The sequence below is a fragment of the Kogia breviceps genome, chromosome 11, assembly GCF_026419965.1.
Source record: "Kogia breviceps isolate mKogBre1 chromosome 11, mKogBre1 haplotype 1, whole genome shotgun sequence".
Taxonomy (NCBI): Eukaryota; Metazoa; Chordata; class Mammalia; order Artiodactyla; family Physeteridae; genus Kogia; species Kogia breviceps.
The window spans coordinates 14,192,594-14,215,506 of record NC_081320.1 but is presented as its reverse complement, the minus strand read 5'-3'; the positions used below and the strand labels follow the sequence as shown (position 1 = coordinate 14,215,506).

The following is a 22,913-nucleotide window of genomic DNA, read 5'->3' as shown; positions in this document are numbered from 1 at the left end:
AAAAATACATATTCCTAATTAAATGTTGGGGAAAAAAGAAGTTTCTCTTTGTGATACCTCTCAAATCTGCTCCTTTATTAGTTAGTTATCTATTGCTATGTAAGAAATTACCCCAAAATTTAGTGGCTTAAAACAGCAAACATTTCTAGGTAAATACCCGAAAGAACTGAAAGCACAGATTGAAAGAGATATTCGTACATCCATGTTCACAGCAGCATTATTCACAATAGCCAAAAAGTGGATGCAACTTTAGGGTCCATCAGTGGATGAATGGGTAAACGAGATGTGGTCTATACATACAATGGAATATTATTCAGCCTTAAAAAGGAAGGAGGGCTTCCCTGGTGGCGCAGTGGTTGAGAATCCACCTGCCGATGCAGGCGACAAGGGTTCGTGCCCCCGTCTGGGAAGATCCCACATGCCGCGGGGCGGCTGGGCCCGTGAGCCATGGCCGCTGAGCCTGCGCGTCCGGAGCCTGTGCTCCGCAATGGGAGAGGCCGCAACAGTGAGAGGCCTGCGTACTGCAAAAATAAAAAATAAATTAATTAAAAATAAATAAATAAATAAAAAGGAAGGAAATTCTGACACACGATACGACATGAATGAAACTTGAAGACACTATGCTAAGTGACATAAGTCACAAAGGGACAAAGAGTGTATGATTCCACATATATGAGAGAGCTAGAGTAGTCAAATTCATACAGACAGAAAGTAGAATGGTGGTTGCCAGGGGCTGGATGGGAGAATGAGGAGTTAGTATTTGATGGGTCTGGAGTTTCAGTTTGGGAAGAGGAAGAAAGTTCTTAATATGCATGATGCTGTTGACTGCACAACAATATGAATGTACTTAATGTCAATGAACGACACACTTAAAAAGGGTTAAAATGGTAAATTTTATGTCGTATATATTGTATCCCCCCCCCCGGAACATTCATTATCTCACAGTGCTATGCCAATATTCTGTTCACTAGAATCAAGACACTAGGTCCAGGGCTTCCCTGGTGGCGCAGTGTTTAAGAATCCGCCTACCAACGCAGGGGACATGGGTTCGAGCCCTGGTCCAGGAAGAGCCCACATGCCGCAGAGCAACTAAGCCCGTGCACCACAGCTACTGAGCCTGCGCTCTAGAGCCCGTGAGCCAAAACTACTGAAGCCTGCGTGCCACAACTACTGAAGCCCACACGCCTAGAGCCCGTGCTCCACAACAAGAGAAGCCACTGCAATGAGAAGCCCGGGCACTGCAACGAAGAGTAGCCCCTGCTCGCCGCAACTAGAGAAAGCCCGTGTGCAGCAACGAAGGCCCAATGCAGCCAAAAATAAATTTCTTATAAATAAATAAATAAGAAAAGAAAAAAAAATTTTTTAACAAAACAAAAAAGCAAACAAACAAAAAAAGGCACGAGGTCCACTCAAGGGGAAAGGTTACACAGAGCATGAAAAACAGAAGGTCGGGGTCTTTGAGAACCTTCTTAGAAGCTGCCTACCACAGTTTGCCCTCTGAACCCAATGACTCACATCCCCTCTCATGTGTAAAATACATTCACTCCCTCAGAAGGTCCTCAAAAGTCACATCCCATTACAGCAACAGTTCAAAATCCAAAATGTCATCATTTAAATGAGGACCAGGTGTGGATCAGGCTCCAGGTATATTTCCTTGAATGTCCTTCCTCTCAATCTGTGCACCTGTGAAACTAGACACGCTACCTACCTCAGCACGAATATACACACTAGTGGAACAGGCATAGGATCAACGCCGTAGACATGTCTCTTCAAAAATGGGGAAAACGGGAGCTACAAAGTAGTCACACGAAGGGGCATAGCAATTCCAAAATCCGGCAGGCCAATGGTGGAACTTACTTAACTAGGTTTCGAAGACTAGGGATAAGTCTCTGTGGTTCTTGGCTATGCCCTCTTGAGTTCTTGGTTCTGTTCTCGGAGCCTTTCTTTTCATGAAGGGTACCCCATGGGTTTGCAGCTGAGTGGTTTCTTAGCCTTTTTCGGCCAGTAGAATTTTGGGGTCCAATGGCCTTTTGTCAGTGTGTACAATCTCCTGTCCCTTTCGGTCTAAGTTGGCAGTGTTTTCACTGATATCATTCTCACAAAAACTTTGTGAGTCTCCTGTGATTCTCGTTAGGGTTCTCTCCATTGGACAAAAGCTGCACCCACAAATCTCTGCAGGATAAGTCCTTCTCCTTGGCCTCCTGCTGAGACAGCAAAGGAACAGTGGTGCCCTTAAGCTTTCCAGAGTCTCTGCTGTTTGAGAGAATCTGTGAAGGATACATGTTTCAGAAAGCTCTTTGTGTGTCTGAATGGTATGCTGAGGTACTATCCTAGTTCTTTCTGCGGTCTTAACAGAAGACTTACAGTCACATCTTTTGCTCCATCTCTAGACCTCCGTTGGAACATGCCCTTGGACTTAAACTTTCCTCAGAAGCCATTTCTTAATTTTAGCACCTTTTACCTCTGGAGATGCTGAGAATTTGTAAAGCCCATCAAGTCCTGGCTCCTTTGTGTTCAACAGTCCCTCCCGCAGTTTATCTCCCTCCTCTTGTGTTTTACTGTAAGCAGCAAGAAGAAAACAGGCATCCACTTAAACACTTAGCCTGGAAATCTCTGGAGCTAGAAGCCCCTGCCACAGTCCCTTCCTCTTCATTTCTACCTCCACTACTCTCTCTGGGTGAGTGGTACTCAAAGTTTGGGGAGGTCAGGACCCCTTTACACTCTTAAAAATTACTGAGGACCCCAAAGAGTTTTGTTTATGTGGGTTATATCTATCAACATTTACTGTATTAGAAATTAAATCTGGGAAATTTTTAAAATATTTATTAATTCATTAAAAAATACCCTATCACAGGTTAACATCAGAGTGATGACGCCATCACACATCATGCAGCCTGTGGAAAGCTCCACTGCACAGTCATGACAGCATGAGAGTAAGGGAGGTAAATCATATTTTAGTATTGTTGTGACAGTAGTTTTGAGCTCACAGAGCCCCTGGAAGGGACTTGAGGTCCCCCTAGGGGTCCCCAAACCACACTTTGGGAACCTCCATCCAGATCATTCTCCTCCGAGCGCCGGATCAAGTCTCAGTCCCTCTCCCGCCTCGCCACTCACCCCTAGGACTTGGCTGCCCAAGCCCTCCAGCCCCGCGGTTGTCCCAAGCATCCCCACTCTGTTTTAAGGACTTTGTTGCTCTTTCCCCTCATCCTCTCCTTGCCTAGAAGGTCCTCTCCTCCTTTTCCACCTGCCCCATGGCTCGGTGGTCACTCCCACAACCAGACTCCTGAGATGCTGTTCTCAACAGTCCTCACTCAGCAACTGTGGGCTCTTCTCGGCAGGTGTGTGTGCCATCTTCTCCATGACCAGGTGAGCCGGCGGTCAGAAGGCAGCCTGGATTTAAACCCTCACTCTGTGTCTCATTAGCCTTGTTTACATTTTTTTTATTGGAATAAAAAAATTACGTAGTAGCATATGCTTCTAGAAGAAAAAAGAATACAGAAGTGCGTAAGGTAAAAGGTAAACCTCTTCTCCTTGCCCTCTTCATTCTCTACTCCCCAGGTGGTACCTACTGTGGGCAGTGTCCTTTCAGACCCTTTCATAGACATATATACCTATGTCACATGTAAGTTTCTTTTTGTTTTTCTATTTTTTACAAAGAAGAGAACACATCTATACCTATGTCCTAGAACTTGCTTTTTTTTTTTGTAAAAGCATCATGGATATTCTTTGGATAGATTTACCATATTCTTTTTCAATTTTTTCCAACAAAAACAAGTCTTATTATTTGAATGCTTTCATTAAATAAATCCCACGAGGGTAACACACCTTAGGACAAATCACATTTGGACAGAAAGTCCAGTGTTCTGAGTCAGGGTAAAATGTCCAATTAACAGTTGAACCAGAAACTTCTAATATTTGAACTTATTTTATTTGTTGCTGGATGTATTTAAATAATATAAAGAAAAACTCTAATTCAGCAAAAAATAATGTGGAAAATGATAAACTAGAAACAAAATAATTTAAACCATTTAGAGACCCAGTTTACACCACAGGAAGAAAATAAATAAAGTTTTCTGTACGAAGAAAAGCATCACACTTTTTAATATAAACTAATTAAGGATTAAGTGCTCCGTTTAGCTGTCCTCCTGCTCTAGGTGATGTCTCCTCGCCCATCTGCTTTGGATGCCCACTAATCAGTTATCCAGAACCTTCTCTGTTCTGTCCCCTCTCCCAAACACTCATGAGCAAATAAGTAGGCCACGTGGATAACTTTCTTTAAAAAGAGTACAGGGCTTCCCTGGTGGTGCAGTGGTTGAGAATCTGCCTGCCAATAAAGGGAACACGGGTTCGAGACCTGGTCTGGGAAGATCCCACATGCCACGGGGCAACTGGGCCCGTGAGCCACAACTACTGAGCCTGCGTGTCTGGAGCCTGTGCTCCGCAACAAGAGAGGCTGCGACAGTGAGAGGCCCGTGCACTGCAATGAAGAGTGGCCCCCGCTCGCCGCAACTAGAGGAAGCCCTCGCACAGAAACGAAGACCCAACACAGCCAAAAAATAAATAAATAAAAATAAATTTATTTTTAAAAAAAAGAGTACAGAATTTCTGCCCTCTTCATCTCCACTTTCCAAATACCTTTGGCTTGAGTTTATCTCTTTTTTTGCAGTTTAAGGACTCAATGAAAGTTGCCCATGAGGGAGCAGGCAGGATCTCCCCCACCTTTGTGAGGTGGCTCCTTGTGTCTTGGGCTGGATGAAGTGCTAGATAGAAATGTACAATTCCTCCCATTCAAGAACAGGAAGAGCACCCAAGAAATCGAGTCCCAGCTTCCCTTCCCATTTTCAGAGCATTTCGGAGAGTCCAAACAAAGCCAGTTAGGCAAGAACTTATTTAAAGCCTTGAGTTCTTTTCCACACCAAAATTTTATATTTTAAACTGTTATATAAATTGTAAGCCTGTCAGCTTTATCCTTTTATGGTTTTTGTATTTTCAGTCTTGTTTGGGAAGAGCTTTCCTAATCTCAAGATTAAAAAAAAAAAGAAAGTTCTCCTGTATTTATTTCTAGTACTTTCATATGGTTTAGCTCCTCAATCCATCTGGAACTTATTTGGGGGTCTTTTCTCAAATTTATGGGTGAATTAATCCCTCCAGCAGCATTTCCTCATTTATTTGAAATGTCTCCTTTAACAAGTAAAATATTCTTTTTTTCCCATAACTGTTTCTGGATTGTATTCTGTCCCAATGTTTTGTTCCACTGATTCTATGTTTGCACACATTGTTTTTATTACTATAGTTTCAAGGTATATCTAAAAGGACAGCCTCTTATTTTCTTTCTTTTCCCAACTTTTCTTGGCTCTTTTTTTTTTTTTTTTTAATAGTTCATTGGTTTTACAACCTGAAGTAAGTCTGAGTCAGTTTTCTCATCTGAAAAGATTAAGACTATGGACTCTACAGTCATTTTTTCTGGATATCAGCAAGGTCCACCCAGGCAAATGGAAAGTCTTCTAGGTCTTTTAAGCAGAGGGGATTTAATACAGGGAATTGGTGACATGATATGGAAGGACTAAGTAGCTTAATGCAAAAATAGGAAGCTACTCTGCTGGGGGTGCAACAGGAGGAGGAGGTACTATTGCTAAAGCGTAGAGTGGGAGCCATGTGATGGAATCTAGAACCCCATAAGGTTGCCTGATGGGAGTTGGGACCATGGAGCAAGGGCCTGTGGAGCAGATACAGGAGCCACAGGAGACACAGCTGTTGCCAGAGACACCACAGCAAGAAGAGAGAGGGATAGGGAAAAATACTCTGGCTTCTCTCCTCCTCCCTTTCTTCAAGCTTCCATTAGTGCTTGCTGGCTGAATCAACCTGGAAACTGGAGAGCAAGGGAGCCTGGGAAATGTAGTTCCCTGTGATATAGCACAGAGATTAGGAAAGACAAGGGAGTAATCTGAGCAAGAAAAGGCAGTTGGGCACAACCACATAACAGCTGTGTGACCTTGGAAAAGTTACTTAACCTCAGTTTGTCTCAGTTTCCTCCTCCAAAAAGTGGGGATAAATAATAATAGTACTTACCTCACAAGGCTCTCGTGGGGATTAAGTGCCTTAATACGTATTAAACACTTTGTAAGCGTTTAATAATAGTATTTATTATTATTATTCCATAAAATGAAGATAGCAGTACCTATCTTGCAGAGCTATGGTCAACAGTGAAGTGAGATAATAATTGCAAAATGTTTGCATGGCGTTGTGCATCTGGTACTGGGTACTTCCTAAATGTTAGTTCTCTTCGTAGCCTCAACGCCTCACCCTTAGTATGTGCTCAATAATGCCTGTAGCTGACGATAATGATGGCCTCGACCTAGGGAGGATGCAGCCTCCTCAGACTGAGGAGGGACATTCTTGCTCTGCTAGAGAGCTAGGGGGACTTTGGAGGGCTGGGCCTTCAAGGGTTTGGGCAACACACAGCCCTACATCAACCAATATGCCCACATATGGAGATGCATTTGGAATGACATCCTGCACCTTTCTCAGGTTTCTTCTGCTACCGTTGGTGCCCCTTCTTTGATTTTAGCCTATTCTTTTTGGCGCGTGCAGATAACTGTGCATTTCTGTGTTCACACACACGGTATGAACGTTCATGAGTACACAATCCTGTGTGTGTGTTGAGTACTTTCCCACTTATGAGCATTGCCCCTCTGGTCCTCCCAACAAGCCCGCTAATGCAGACAGGGCAAGCTTCATTATTATCCCTGCTGAACAGCAACGGAATCCAAGACTTCAAGAAGACAAGTGGGGGCTTCCCTGGTGGCGCAGTGGTTGAGAATCTGCCTGCTAATGCAGGGGACACGGGTTCGAGCCCTGGTCTGGGAAGATCCCACAGGCCGTGGAGCAACTGGGCCCGTGAGCCACAACTACCGAGCCTGCGCGTCTGGAGCCTGTGCTCCGCAACAAGAGAGGCCACGACAGTGAGAGGCCCGCACACCGCGATGAAGAGTGGCCCCCGCTTGCCACAACTAGAGAAAGCCCTCGCACAGAAACGAAGACCCAACACAGCAAAAATAAATAAATAAATAAACTCCTACCCCCAACATCTTAACAAAAAAAAAAAAAAAAAAAAAAACAAAGAAGAAGACAAAGGCCCCCGGGGACTTGGGACAAAGCCATCTCACTCAAGTTCAGGATTCTTCCTACTAATATCTCAGGAGGCAGCCTCCCACAAGCATGTGTGAGTTAATGTGCATATACACACATGTGTGTACTCCACACATACACAACAGATTCAAATCTCTGAAGGGAAGGTTCATGTCTTATCAATCTTAATATTCCCTGCCTCAGATAAAATGCCTGGCAGCTGGAAAAGAAAAAAAAAAACTGTGGAATTGAGTTGGCCTTGACTCTTGAACAGGAGCCTCCTGGGGGAGGGGTGGGGAACATAGATGAGAATCAGAGCCAGAGCCAGGGTTCAAGACCAGCTTGACTGAACTCTACAGGGCTCTGACCCTTGATTCCAGCTCTACCCAGATCTTTCTCAGGTCATCACAGAGCAGAGGACCTGTTCACCAGGAGGGAGTGAGATGCTCAGGGAAACAGATCTGCCCACCTGGCTCTGCCCTGGGATGTTTAACAGCTTCTTCTGGGCGGTGGGATCCCTGGCAGGCAGGAGTTTGCTCCAAACTTACTGTGCTAATCAACCAACTGCCTCAGCTGCCCACCCGGGGCCTGGCATCCACCCTGGTCCCTGGCAAACCAGTTGGAGCAGGAGTCTCATTCATGTGGGCATGGAGCACTGGCAGGAACCATGGGACACTAGAGATTAGAAGCCCGAGCTAATAAAATGGTTGCCATTGGGCATCAGTGTTTGCCACGCACGTCTACATCCATACTTGTTATATTTTCCACTCAGCCAAGGCATGGGCGCTGCTGGAGTCTGACTCAGTCCTTTGCACTGGCTTCAGCTATGAACTCATTCCCCTCCGACATTTTATTTATGTATTTATTTTTAACATTTATTTATTTATTTGGCTGCACTGGGTCTTAGCTGCTGCATGCGGGATCTTTAGTTGCAGTATGTGGGCTCTTAGTTGCAGCATGAGGGATCTAGTTCCCTGATCAGGGATCGAACCCGGGCCCCCCTGCATTGGGAGCTCAGAGTCTTAACCACTGGACCACCAGGGAAGTCCCAACCCTTCTCTGATATTTTAAAGATTCTACATACTCAGTTGACTTGGCTTGGCTTTGCATCTGTGCTCTTTCTCCTTATCCTGAAATGGGATGCCACTCTGTCCTGTAGAAAGACTTCTGGAGCAGGAGCGCGGAGGTGGGCTCAGCACAGGTGGCCCAGGCAGCTGCCCACGCCGCTGCCACGTGCTTTCAAGAGTCCTATTGGCTGCCCCATTCTCCTCTCTGCCCACAGACATCTCAGAGCCCTTGAGACTCAACAGGAAAAAGTTGGGTCATGAATTAGACAATGGGCAGTGAGTGGGGAGAATAAAAGCCAAAGGCCTCACATGGGGACTCTGAGACCGCATGCACCCTGCCCCCGTTACCCCTCAGGCCTCATTTCCTCTTACTCTCCCCTCACATCACCCTTCACTGTTCCTGGAACATGCCAGGCCCATTCCTACCACAGGGCCTTTGCATCACTCTTCACCCAGACAGCCCCGTGCTCCCTCCTGCTTCCTGTTCAGTGCTTTATTTATTTATTTTTTTTGCGGTACTCGGGCCTCTCACTGTTGCGGCCCCTCCCGCTGCGGGGCACAGGCTCCGGACGCGCAGGCTCAGCGGCCATGGCTCACGGGCCCAGCCGCTCCGCGGCACGTGGGATCCTCCCGGACCGGGGCACGAACCCGCGTCCCCTGCATCGGCAGGTGGACTCTCAACCACTGTGCCACCAGGGAAGCCCCTGTTCAGTGCTTTGCTCTGATGTCTTTTTCTTGCCGAGGCCTTCCTTGACCACCTCCCTACAATTGTGAGCCCCATTCCCCACCCCCTTGCTTTTGCCCTGGCTCGTCTCACCGTCCACCTTGGTTATCTGGTTGATGACTGTTCTCCCCACCTCTGCAGTTCTGTCTGTTTGCTCACTGCTGCATCTCCAGCACCGAAGCTGCGCCTGACCCGTAGCACGTGCTCAGTGATATTTGTTAGATTTTTGCGTGGATGAGGCTGGCCTGTGAGCTGATTCCAGACAGCCCTGGGTTTGGATCAGCCCCACTCCCTTGTGGGCCTGACTCAGTTCATCTGTCTGATGACAGGGGCACACGTGCCGCTGGGTAAGCTGCCTTCCAGAGGTAATAGTTGATGAGTCGGCAATATCCTCTTCCCACCCAAGAAAGGCCCAAACAGAAGGCAACGAGGGAAGGGAGGCAGGAAGCAGCTGCCAGGATGACTAACTGGGATCTTAAGTCATTGTCCCCCAGTGCCAACCGTTACAGGCCTCAGCAGGGCTCAGGATTAGTGAGGCTCGTGCGGCTTCCTGGCCTGACCCGGCCCGAAAGGGCCACGAGGAGCGCTTGGAAAAATAACTCCATCATAGCGAGCTCACACTGAGGCCTGGAGGAGGACTTGAGACTTGCTGGACTTTTGTACAGAGATTTGGCAAAACTAGACTTGATTCAGCTCTCATTCAACAAATACTGTACTTATAAGGACTCCCTCGGTGCCAGGCACTGCTCTAGGCAGGAACAGAGCAATAAACCAGAGGAGAGAGGTCCTGCTTTGACCTGTGTGTTTACTTGTGAGTCATGATGACGTGCCATCCCTCCCCAAGGCCCAGGGCCTGCTTTCCTTCCACCTCCTGCTCCCCAGTACTTTAAATCTCCCCAGATCTACTGGCTACATCTAGATACATAGATGCCATTTATCTCAAAAACAAAGCAACAGCAGCAGCAAGCACCTGCACCCCCGCTAGACCACTGAGGCGACAACACGGATTGCCCTGTATCCCTCTCCGGCATCCCAGTCACATTGACTCTGTATTCTGTCCCCCCTTTGGGAAACTCCAACTCTCTTTCTCATTCTCAGCATCTTCGTGTCTTTTGGTCCTACCATTCCCCAACAAAGTCACCTTCTGTGCCCGTGGGGTTAATTGCTCCAGTGGTTCCCAAACTAGCTGTATGTCCCCTGTATTCAGCCCCTTCGAGCATTCATCCTTAACTGAACCCTCCCCTCCCTTCCCTCTGCTTACCATGAGTGCATTGTCATCTGTACCGCGCACACACCTTTCCACGTAGTTACCGACTGTCTGAGATTGTTTCCTGTATGCATGTCTTATCTCTCCGTGAGACTGTAAACTCGTTGAGGGCGGGGACAATTTCTATCTTTCTGTATCCTATGCAGCCCAGTACCCACTCACTCGGCAATCAATCAGTGACAGATCTGACCTGGATTTACCAAATGGTAATATTTAAGAATAATACAGGGCTTCCCTGGTGGCGCAGTGGTTGAGAGTCCGCCTGCCGATGCAGGGGACGCGGGTTCGTGCCCTGGTCTGGGAAGATCCCACATGCCGCAGAGCGGCTGGGCCCGTGAGCCATGGCCGCTGAGCCTGTGCATCTGCAGCCTGTGCTACGCTATTGGGAGAGGCCACAACAGTGAGAGGCCAGCGTACCACACACACACACACAAAAAAAGAATAATACATTTGTTGAAATGTGTATTTGTTTACAGATGTTAAAAAGAAAAATGTAGCATGCAAGGTGGTATTATTTGGTCTGATTACCACGGTGTAAACTATGTACTCAGAAGGATAAAACTGGAAGGTAATCGGTAAAAATAAAAAGCATTTTGTCAGGGTTGTTGCACTATGAGTGATTTGTTTAATAATCTGTAACTATTGTTAGTGCATTGTTTATGCATTTGAAAAGAGTTTTTTTTAAGTACACGGAGGGCTTCAAGTGTCATTGAAACATTCCACTCTTGGGTACAAACTCATTAAGTCTTTCTTCAGAAATAAGAGGGAATGAGAGCGGGGTAGGCAGGATTGGCAGTCCTTTCGAGATTTTACTCAAGTCATATTTATACACAAATAGCTAAGCAAAGGGAGGAAGACGCCAAAGTCCAAGTTTTGCCTGCAAATGTTTATTCCCTGAGGATGGGACAGAAAAAATAAACAGTTTAAAATAACCAATGAAATCATGTGAGCTGTAAAGATTTTTTTTTTTACTCTCCACCAGAATGGGAGGTGCCTGCATTCCCCTTGAGTTTCCTGGTGTTTTGTGCTCTGAAGCCCCAGCAAGCGGGGAGTATGACTGGGGGAGGGAGAGGCTGGGTCCTCTGTCCATCCAGGCAAGGACAGCTCTGGGCACAGGCTTCCTTTGAGTCCTGAACCTCTTCTGACATATTTATTTTATTCATATCAGACTGTGGGCTCTCAAAGGTGAGGGCCATGCTCTTTCTGTCAAAGAGGTGGTTCCACAGCACACCTAATATCTAAGAGGAGCCAAAGAAGTCATTGGTCCAATGCCCTCCTCAGAGCCAGGAGGGCCAGGCTCAGAGGCGGGTGCAGAGGCCACATAGCCTGGGATTCTTGGGGTGGGGGGGGGACTGGTTTTAGAGAGCTCTGGAGTGCCCAAGCCCAGACCCCAGTGTCGCTCAGGTATTCAGAACATCCCTCTAATGAGTGTGGGTTGAGCAGAGATTCCCTGGGCCAGAGAGATGGCAGAAGAACGACAATAAACAAAGAGTGGTCCAACATTGAGGAGCTTAGCATTCAGAGGGAGAGATGGGGCAAGTTCACCAATAAGCAGAGTACAAAGCAGAAAGGAAGAAGTGTTGCAAGAGGCACACACGGAGGAGGCGGGGAGCCTCTGAGGAGGTGGGGTGAGAACAGCTCCAACGGCATGAAGCTGGCATTAAGGGGTTCAGGATGATGCAAATGAGGTCAGAGGCACTGAAACAGTTGCATTCATTAAACAAATACTGGCTGACCACCCACTACCAGGTGCCAAGCAAGGTTCTAGGCACTTGGGAAGCAAATCTCTCCCCTTGCGAAATTTACATTCAAGTAAGAGTAGGAACACTACAGGGACTTGCCTGGTGGGCCAGTGGGTAAGGGCCCGGGTTCCATCCCTGGTCGGGGAACTAGATCCCGTGTGCCGCAACTAAGAGTGCACACGCCACAACTCAGAAGTACGGAGGCTGCAACTAAAGATCCTGCATGCCGCGACAAAGACCCAGCACAGCCTAAATAAAAGTAAATAAATATTTAAAAAAAAAAAAAAAAAGAGTAGGGACACTACACAAGATATATAAGTAAAAGTAGGTTAGGTGGGCTGGTGAAAATCTAAAATTATGCAGCCACTGTGGAAAACAGTAGGGCAACTCCTCAAAAAATTAAACATAGAATTATCATTTGATACAGCGATTCTACTTCTGTGTATATTCTCACTCCATGAAGAAATCTGGGGTAAGAGTAGTCCAAAAAGAGGGATCGGCAAGTGCAAAAGCCCTGAGGCAGAAACGGCCAGGAGACCACTGTGCCAAGGCCATTGCCATGAGAATCCATGGGTTTACCTTTGTGCCTCTTTGGTTGATTCCAATGGTACTAGGGAAACTGCTTAATAGTGGAACTGGGAAAAACATTCCTCAGTCCTGGGGTGGCAATGCAAGAGCATAGGATCTTATTTGGGTGAGAGGTGGGAGGAGTGACTTGGCTTTATTGAACTCAGAGCAAAGTCACGATAGGCTCTAGCAGTTACACTTCTTTGGGGAACATGATCACTCAGACCATAGCCCTACATGTAACCATAACTTCGTCTCTCTGGAAACAATTCTGCTAGGACAGGAGCTGAGAATTCTTTCTCCATGACTTGCGGGTGAGTTTGTGTTCTATGAGAACACTGGGTGTTGCATTTCTCATTACACTGCCCTCACAGCTCCTGGGTTTGGAAGAGGTCACTGTCATTAAATTCTTTTATGACTTTTGCTCCCATCAAACCCAGGATAAAGGTGAATAAAGAACTCATCCAAAGCAGAATGCTCCAATGCCCCAAGATAATTTCTTTTCATAAAACCTGGAGTTTCATGCCAGAGGCATTACATAAAAATAAAGCCAGAGTCACCAAGTGCAAATTATATTGTTATAGACAATGCTGTGAGATGAAATCTTTCTTTCAAAATATTTTAATTGCCAGATGCAAAAGATAGTAGACTCTTTTCTTATTGAAACTTTGCCAGCCTTGTAGCTAATGCCCACTGTAGCTGCATTAAAGGCTCTGGGGCATCTCTGCCAAGATGTGATGGCCAAGAATCAGTGATGACTTCAGCATAGGCTTTCTCCACCTGCCAGCCCTGCCGCCATCTTGGCCTGGCCTGCACACCAGCTTCCTGATTCTGTCTGATTTGCAGTTCCCACTGGATTGTTTGTCCTCACGTAGAGGCTAATACTCACAGTAAAGTTTTTAGGAAGCTAGCTTAAAGTTTAACGCTGAGGGATGCTGTGGCCCTAAGGGTGGTCTCTGGAGGGATCGTCTCTGGAATTCTCTGCTAAGACCCAGTGTGTCTATGCCACGGTGTTATGGAAAGAGCATAGGAAGAAATCGGAGACAGGAAGTCTGAGGCTTAACCATGCATGATTCATCTCTGTGCTGGTTATCTTCTGCTTGCTTAACCCACCCTAGAGCCACGCCCTCCTGGACTCTGCCCTGCCCTGTGCCCCGGGAGACTGACCTGTATAGACATCAACAGGCTCCGTTGTCTTCTGGCCTAAGTAAGGCCAACGGGGATCTCTAGGAGGAGAGGGAGGTTGGTTGTTAGTTCCCCCGACCCCTTCCTAGGTCGCCGCAGTCTGCCGTCTCTTCCCCCTGAAGGTGTCTCTCTCCAGGTTCTGGTGACTGTGCCCTCCTCTCTCTTTCACAGGCCCAGGTAGCTCCCCCAAACTCCACAGTGTCCCTTGCATTTTTCCCACTTTTGTAAAGAGTGCCTTTATTGAATTCTGCTGAAAAGATCCAGTTAGAGTGTGTTCTCTTCCTCCTGCTGGGACCCTGACTGATGTGGCCACGAATGAGCTGGGTGGCCCTGGTCACACCAACTTAGGCCTTGGTTTCATCATCTTTAAAATGGAGATAGGACTTCCCTGGTGGCGCAGGGGTTAAGAATCCGCCTGCCAGGGCTTCCCTGGTGGCGCAGTGGTTGAGAATCCACCTGCGGATGCAGGGGACACGGGTTCGTGCCCCGGTCCGGGAAGATCCCACATGCTGCGGAGCGGCTGGGCCCGTGAACCATGGCCCCTGGGCCTGTGCGTCTGGAGCCTGTGCTCTGAAACGGGAGAGGCCACAGCAGTGAGAGGCCCGCGTACCACCAAAAAAAAAAAAAAAAAAAGAAAGAAAGAAGAATCTGCCAATTCAGGGCGCACAGGTTCAAGCCCTGGTCTGGGAAGATCCCACATGTCGCGGAGCAACTAAGCCCGTGCACCACAACTACTGAGCCTGCACTGTAGAGCCCACGAGCCACAACTACTGAAGCCCGTGTGCCCAGAGCTCGTGCTCTGCCACCAAGAGAAGCCCCGACTCGCTGCAACTAGAGAAAGCCCGTGCACAGCAACAAAAACCCAATGCAGCCAAAATATAAATAAGTAAATAAATAAATTTATTTTTTAAAATAAAAATAGAATAAAATGGAGGTTAAAATGCCAGTCCTTACACAGTCGTTCCCGAGTTTTCATTAGGTTTATAATGCATATAAAGCACTAAATAAACACGTTTTAAAAATAAATATGCTATCTAAGTTTCACAATTCCAGGAATGCATAAAAATAACATGTTATCTTTTATATGTCAATATACTGCTACCAATATTCGACACTTTGGGTAGTTTTTCTAAAATACACATGGGTTTTTATTAAATATCCAAAAGGTTAACTGCTTTTCATTGTGATAAACACATTAGATGGCCAATAATAATCTTAAAATCCCAAATTCAGGAAGATAAGACAGATAAGACAAAAACATTTTCCATATTTTGTACCCTTCATGGTAGTAATAACTAGAATCTACCCTTCAAGGTAGTAATAACTAGAAAAAAAATCTAAACATAAATATTGACATATCTTTCCTTTTTCATAAATAAAAATAGCTTTATTATCACCATTAGCTACCAAGAGTCAACCTGGTATAGGAAAAAGGACATTGACAGAATTAAAAGACATGTCCCGAATTTATTTTTTTTTATTTTTAAAAACTGTAATTTAATTTTTACTTTATATTGGAGTTTAATTTATTTACAACGCTGTGTTAGTTTCAGGTGTACAGCAAAGTGATTTAGTTATACATATATCCATTCTTTTTCAGATTCTTTTCCCATATAAGTTATTACAGAATATTGAGTTCCCTGTGCTATACAGTAGGTCCTTGTTGATTATCTATTTTATATATAGTAGCGTGTGTATATTAATCCCAAACTCCTAATTTATCCCTCTCTGCCACCTTTCCCCTTTGGTAACCACCAGTTTGTTTTTGAAGTCTGTGAGCCCGTGTCTGTTTTGTAAAACATGTCCTGACTTTAAATGCCACTTCTGACACATCCTATACGTGTGACCTCAAACAGAGCATTTTATCCCTCTGTTTTCATCAGATCGGTAAATGGGGATAACAGTTGTCTCCTCTACTTCTGTATGAGATAACAGTGAAAGTCCCTTGTAAATGAAATTGAGCTATTGGTAATTGCTCGCCCAAGGCTTCTTTAAATACGTCATCTCTGATTGTTCTCATCTGATTAAGGTAAGTGGGGGTGCTAGGGCTGCCCTGATTTGAGACTCAGAGGGGGATGGTGTAGGTCTTGGGGGAAGGAAGTGAGGGGACAAGACAGATGAGGGCCAGGTGTCCTGACTAACTAGCATGGAAGAGCTGGCTGTAGTCCAGAGATAGAAGTTGGGCTCAGTGGCGGAAAAGACCGGTCCTTGCCCTCGAGGACTTTACCCTTGAACTAGGAAACTAGGTGTAACCCGCAGAACATCTTTCCCTTGTGCTTCACAGGAAGCTCCAAGCTCACTGTGCACTGGAACATCTCCATCAGGCTGCAAGGAGGAGCTGGGTCTCCAGTGGAACCCAGGTGCAGGGGTGAAGCACGGGCACCCAGCAGGGAGGAGGCTGGCTGTGGGGAGGGGGAAACAGCTTTAGGAAGGGGCCAGACTGCCGGGGCCTCAGGGCCAGGCACGATAATATTTACATTCATGCATTAGGAAACAGAAAGCCACCACACAGCTGTGAGCAAAGAGTCCCAAGGTGAAAGTGGAGTTTTTAGAAAGATGGGTTTGGCGGAGATGGGCAGGATGAAGTGATGGAAAGACTGCAGGAAAAAGATTTTTTCCCCACTCTTTTAAAGAAACCTAAATATTTGCAATATAACTCATGACTTAGGATAAGTGGTTCTACCTCCTAACAAAAACAGGCCCCTCCCAGAATATTTGTTTTCCCTTTAAATGAAGTTTATTTATCCTTCAAAACAAGAACCTTGGGCTTCCCTGGTGGCGCAGTGGTTGAGAATCCGTCTGCCGATGCGGGGGACACGGGTTCGTGTCCCGGTCCCGGAGGATCCCACGTGCCGCGGAGCGGCTGGGCCCGTGAGCCATGGCCGCTGCGCCTGCGCGTCCAGAGCCTGTGCTCTGCAACAGGAGAGGCCACAACAGTGAGAGGCCCGCGTACATAAAAATAAAAATAAAAATAAATTAAAAATAAAATAAAAAAAACAAGAACCTTACACTACTGTGAGGTGACTGTCACAGCTCTGCAAGTCCCAAATCAGATGGGGGGTCTCCACTCAAGGCCCTGTGGATTTACAACCACACTTCTCACACTCTAGTTACCAGAGTGTGTGGGCCTTAAAAACAAACAAACAAACAAAAACTGTTCCCACACAATATTAACCCTTTGGTATTTCAGAGATGAACACTGAGGTTCAGTTTGGCCCTCTTTTTGTTTTTTTTGTGAGCCGCTTTCCCTTATTATCAACTCACCCTGCAGATCCAGCTCAGCAGTGAAGGCTTATGCACTATCCCACCCAGGCTTTGGCTCGGCTTAGACCCAGAAGCACCTGGATTAGCTCCCTCAGTAGCCAACAACATTTTTGTCTCGGGTCCAAGTTGTTTATTTATCTTTCCTAGGCTATTTGAGTCATTGAAAGAAATGCATTTGTTTCTCAACTTCTCTATTCTCTAGAATGTTGCTTCCTTTTTTAAAATACATGACATGATAAAGAAGTTATGCTGAGTGTTTTTTTTAGCAGATTTTGAAGGAGGGAGAGGGAGGGTCTAATTTGAAACAGAGAAAGAGGGACTTAGCCTTTTATTTGGTTTTTATTTTCCCCCTGCATTGTCATCTTCACCATCATATGTTGAAATGCAACATATATTGGCACAGAATACATGAAAGGCACTGGTGTACATATATGTCATAATTCCTGCCCACTGGGGGCTTCCAATCCAGCTGGGTGGTCTGTATGGAATCAGCTATACTTTCTGGGTCAGGACAGAAGTCTAGAGGAGGGGGCGATGGTCAAAGGAAGGGAGTCAGGGAAGATTTGGAGGAGGTGGGGCCCCAAAGGATGGGTGGGACCTGGGAGACCCAAGCTGAGGGGTGGGTTCTGGGCAGGGAGAAGCCCCAGGAGAGGCTGCAGAGGCTGACACAGGCTGGCTGTGTCTGATGAACTTGGTGTGCGGGGTGCACTGGAGAAGCGGGTGGGGCAGAGGAAGTGACAGCTCCGAAGGCAGGGCCGTCATGGAGCAGGGGCTCAGAACCCCCGGTCTGTGGCTGGCTTCTTCTCAGGGGTCCTGAGCCCTGAAGCTGTGCTGCTTTGGGTATGTTTGTGCAGGCTTCAGCAGAGATGGCCACGGAGGCCCAAGGAGTTTGGGGAGAGCTTTGCCTGCCTTGGCTGAAGGGTCTGGATTTTACTCCATGGAAGCCAACGAGTTTGGAGGCCAAAAGGCAAGGTATCATGGGGAAAACAGTTGTTGTGTATGGGTTTTGTTGCTGCCGTTTGGTTTTTATTTTTTAAAGATTAATCCAGAGGTGGTGGGTTAGATGAGGAGGAACTCAAGTAGGGAGATGATTTCAGTCTCTTATGGTTCAGGCATGAGGTGAAAAAGGACCAAACACGATGATGGGAGGGGCAGGAGAAACATTATAAAAGACAAATTGGCAAGAGTTTGTGACCACATGTGACAGGAGAAAAAGAATGTATTAGTGAATCAAAGTGACCAGTCAGCCCAAGCTAGGTATAAGTAGGTTTACATGCAATATTGGCTTATTTAACAACAGATTTTGCTTACAAACTGCCCCAAGGATCATTTTCACTTTTTTTTTTTTGCGGTACGCGGGCCTCTCACTGTTGTGGCCTCTCCCGTTGCCGGAGCACAGGCTCCGGACGCACAGGCTCAGCGGCCATGGCTCACGGGCCCAGCCGCTCCGTGGCATGTGGGATCCTCCCAGACCGGGGCACGAACCTGTGTCCCCTGCATCTGCAGGCGGACTCTCAACCACTGCGCCGCCAGGGAAGCCCAGGATCATTTTCTTGAAGGATCAACATGCCTTCTCAAAAGGAGGTATGAGTGACCAACAAACTCTGAGCTCCTCTGTAGACAGAGAAGCTGGGCCAGGGCACCCTGTTGAGCTGACAGTGGCCAAACATGTAAGGGTTTCCAGGAGAAAGTCACAACGGGCCTTAGGGATTCATCAGGTTTTGTTGTTACATCTTTCTTTTAAATTATTATTAAACAGGCAACATAAAATCATTGAAGAGAGTTGCAGCAAACAGGAGAAAGCGTTTCCATTTTTGGCTTTGGCAGCTAGATGCCTGAATAATCCTGCTGACCAAGGCAGCTAATGCCCCCAAAAAAGTCCATATTTGTTGAAAACCTACCACACTCAAGACACTTTGGAATTTTATTGGTTTTTTTTTTTTTTTTTTTTTTTTTTTTTTTTTTGCAGTACGCAGGCCTCTCACCGCCGTGGCCTCTCCCGCTGCAGAGCACAGGCACCGGACGCGCAGGCTCAGCGGCCATGGCTCACGGGCCCAGCCGCTCCGCGGCATGTGGGATCTTCCCGGACTGGGGCACGAACCCGCGTCCCCTGCATCGGCAGGCGGACTCCCAACCACTGCGCCACCAGGGAAACCCGACACTTTGGAATTTTAAAACAATGAATTCAAAGGTAAGCTGTAACAAGGAAATTCATGTTTTTTAATACCACTTTCACTTAATCAAAGAAATATTAAAACTTTTGTTATCTTGAAAAGAAATGGATTAGTCAGAATGTTGTTTCCAGATATTTGTGTGGTTTTCACTGGACTTTTTGGCTTTGGGTCAACAGAGTTTGCTCCTGTCTGTGCAGCTCTGAGTGGTGCTTGTGAGCCAGACCCCACCCAAGCCACAAGGGGAGATTTTCCAGGTTGCCCAGGCCAGGTTTTCACCTCCTGTGCCCAGAAGTGGGGGTCACTGCAGTGCAAGCTGACAGGCTTCTCTCTGGCCCTGTCTCAAAGCCCCTTTCCAACAGGTCTTCTAGAACCTGAGAATGAACAGAGCAGGGACTGAGGCTTGGGACCAGATGGGAAGCTGGAATCCCTCTGGAAAATCAATTCAGCATTATCTAGACAAGTTGAAAATGTATAAACCTTAAGTCCCAGAAATAACCCCAGAGAAACTCTTGATGGTGGGCCCCAGGAGTCACATGCAAGAATGTTCACAGCAGCACTGCCAGCAACAGCAAAAAAGTTGCAAACAATCCAAACATCCATTGAGAGGCAAATAGAGAAGAAAATGGCAGAGCATTCACATAGCAGAGTATTATACAGCTATAGGCCACAGCATACAGGAAAGTCACAAACATCCTGTGCAGTGGTGAGAAAAGCAAATCAAAGAATACATACTGTATAATTTAGTTTATATAAAGTTCCAAAGCGTGCAAAACCAGCAGATTGTTCAAGGATGAGTATTTTAGGGTAAAATTACAAAGAAATGCAAGAGGATAAGCAGCAAACATTTAGGAGGGGGCTGGGATGGGAAGAAGTACCCAAGGGGAGCTTCAATGGTGTGGGTTGTAACATATCTTAAACTGGGTTGTGGGTAGTTGGGTGTTCATTTTTTACACTTTCTCATACGATCTATTATATGCATTTAATATTTAATTCGATTTTGAAAAACAAGATAGGGGCAGAAGTCTCCGGCAAAAGACGTGATTACAAAGCCTTATCCTCGTAATCCCAGAACTCAAAACTCATCAACTCTATCTTTGTTTAACAGTCAGACAAAGAAAATGAAGAGGCCAAGTACATATATGGAGAAAATGTAGATGGAGAAAAATGACCCGAGAGCCCCAAGTTTCTCTGTCTTCTGGATCATATTTGCGTTTTAGCATTTCTTCTTCTTGTATTTTTCATTTATTATTGTAGTGGGAAGCGCAAACTACTGGGTGTAAGACAGGCTCAAGGATGTATTGTACAACACGGGGAGTATAGCCAATATTTTGTAATAACTGTAAAGGGAAAGTAACTGTTAAAAACTGTATTAAATTTTTAAAAATTTTTTTAAAGAAAAAAATAATAATGCAGATAGTAAAGTCTATGGTAAGAAGATATTTTTCACATGAGAGTTTAAACTAGCCAGTTTGATAAGAGGTAGACGGTATGATGAACAGTGGAAAGCCGCTTCATGTATGGATGAAACTGTTATTGTCAAAATACAAATAAATAAAAAGGATTTAGTGCTGAAACTGTGAACTCGTAAAGAAAAAAGGAGCTATAGAATAACTCAAAAAAAAAAAAAAAAACAACCTAACACAATTCTTGAGTATGTCATAAGCTAGGCACGGTTTAGGTTATGAGGACTGGCCAGTGGCAAGACACGCTTCCTGCCCTCGCAGAGAAGACGGATAATTAAGCAATAGCGGTAAACGAGTGCTGCACGGAAGTACAGGAGGTGGGGGAGACAGGGCAGCGGCAGGCAGCCGAGCCTGGGGAGATGTGCTTTGGAGGGTAATAAAAGCAGATGCTATTTCATGCTAGGTCACGTTCTAGGCACTTTACGTATTCTATACACCATATATGAACTCGCTGAGTCCTCACAACAAACAACCCTAGTGAGGTAGGTGCTATCATTTGCCCCGTTTTTTTGCAGATGAGGCAACTAAGGTGCGGAAGGGTAAAGTGACCAGCCCAAGGTCACACAGCTAGCAAGTGCTGAGCCAAGGTTTAACCACCCCTCCACCCCCCCACTCCCCCAGCCCCCCAACACTGGTGTTCTTAAGCACCAATCTCTGCTGCCCCTAATGCTTCTCTGAGAAAGTGACATTCTGGCTGAGGCCTGAGAGAGGAAAAGCAGTCGAGCAGAAACAGAGGAGCGGGTGGAGAGAATTCTGGGCAGGGCCCGTGTATGTATCACTTGAAGGTGATACAAGGAGCTAAAATAAGTATTTAGCCACAAGAAGTGTGAAAGACCCTTCCAGCTGAGAGCAGTGCTCTTTCATCCCCTTTTTTTTCGGACCTTGGCCTAGAAGAAGCAGTGCGGGAATGAGATGAGGTCCAGGGGAGGTGGTCTGCGCTCCGTCAGTTTCCCTGGGTGAGACACAGCCCTTGGTGCCTGGGCTCCAAGGGTTTCCAAAGGCCCATGGCAACAACTGCCAGGGCTCCTGGGAACGTCCCCAGGCATCCAGGATCCTGCCGCCTTGCCAGTCTCTCTGTCCCCTCTTGGCCTTATTTCCCAAATGGACCCAACATCAATCAAGGATGAGACCTAAGGCACGACCTAGCAAACAGCTGGCAAACTATTTTTAAAATCCAATTTAAAATAGTGTATGTGTAAGCCCCAGTGTATTTCTCTGGGGGATTCTATCTTTCAAGTGGAAATTTTTTTAAGTCAAATAAGGTAATCTCTATTTTGATTCCCATCAAGCCCAAGTGCAGGGCCCTGCAGCCTAAGGGTAAGTGCTAATCCACTTTAAGCACAGGCAAGTTGGAGCTTGGGAGTCAGGGCGACTCCAGGACCCAGAGAGAAAGGTCAGGACTGCTGATATTTATCCTGTTAACACTGTTAGTGTGTGTTTGGCTTTGTCTGGCAGAAGAGAAGAAATAGAAGGTATGAATTATGGCTGTGGACGTGGGGGAGAGCGAGGCTTCTGGGATCTGCCCGAATGTTGTTCAGCTTCCTAAATCTTAGACTCTCGCTAGCCCCTTTCCAAGAATAAAAAATAAAATAAAGCATTCAGAAGAAATAGGAGTGAGGAGAGAGGAGGGTGCCCGGGCAGGGGACAGGGCAGAGAAAGCGAGAGGCAGGGCAGAGAGGCGTGGGGACTCAGCTCGCCAGCTCTTCACAAGGCCTGCTTGTCTAACTCAGGCCACTGTCTTCTTGGTGATTCTGCAGTTGCCAAGCCTCGGCCTCAGGCGCCACTGGTGAGATAAAGCATCTTGTCGCAGGGCCAGCCGCATAGCTTATCCTGCGAGGATGACAGCATTTTGCTTCCCCTGACAAACACCTTTTGCATTCAGCCAATCAGATTTATTTGTCTGCGCTTTTCTTCTTTCTGAAGCCTAAACTGGATGGATACATCTAGAAAAAGGATTTCTGCACCTTTTTTTTTTTCCAGGTATTTTCTAAATTTCATTGCTCCTACCTCACTCTTTTTGTCTCAAACAAATAAACAAACAAACTTTAGGATAACTCAAAATGATCCTTGGCTGCCTGAAGGGTCAGGACTGTTGTGGCCACAGCCCTGGCCAGAGTCATCATCCAAGCAGGTGAAAAGTTTGTTTTTTAAAAATTAATTAATTTATTTTTGGCTGCATTGGGTCTTCATTGCTGCGTGTGGGCTTTCTCTGGTTGCAGCGAGTGGGGGCTATTCTTCATTGCAGTGAGTGGGCTTCTCATTGTGGTGGCTTCCCTTGTTGCGGAGCATGGGCTCTAGATGTGCAGGCTTCAGCAGCTGTGGCATGCGGGCT

General features: G+C 46.3%; 1 protein-coding gene across 4 annotated transcripts in view; it reads right to left on the bottom strand.

Annotated features, from left to right (window-relative positions):
• The window catches only part of CAPG (capping actin protein, gelsolin like), a 116,523-nt gene that overhangs the window by 77,826 nt on the left and 15,784 nt on the right, over window positions 1–22,913 (bottom strand). Inside the window, exon 1 of one of the 4 annotated variants that reach the window (XM_067007303.1) lies at window positions 13,663–13,721. The exons of the other annotated variants lie outside the window; for them this stretch is intronic. The gene's annotated coding sequence lies outside the window, so the exon portion shown is untranslated. Of the gene's footprint in view, window positions 1–13,662; window positions 13,722–22,913 lie in introns of those variants that run through there. 4 annotated transcript variants of the gene reach the window in all.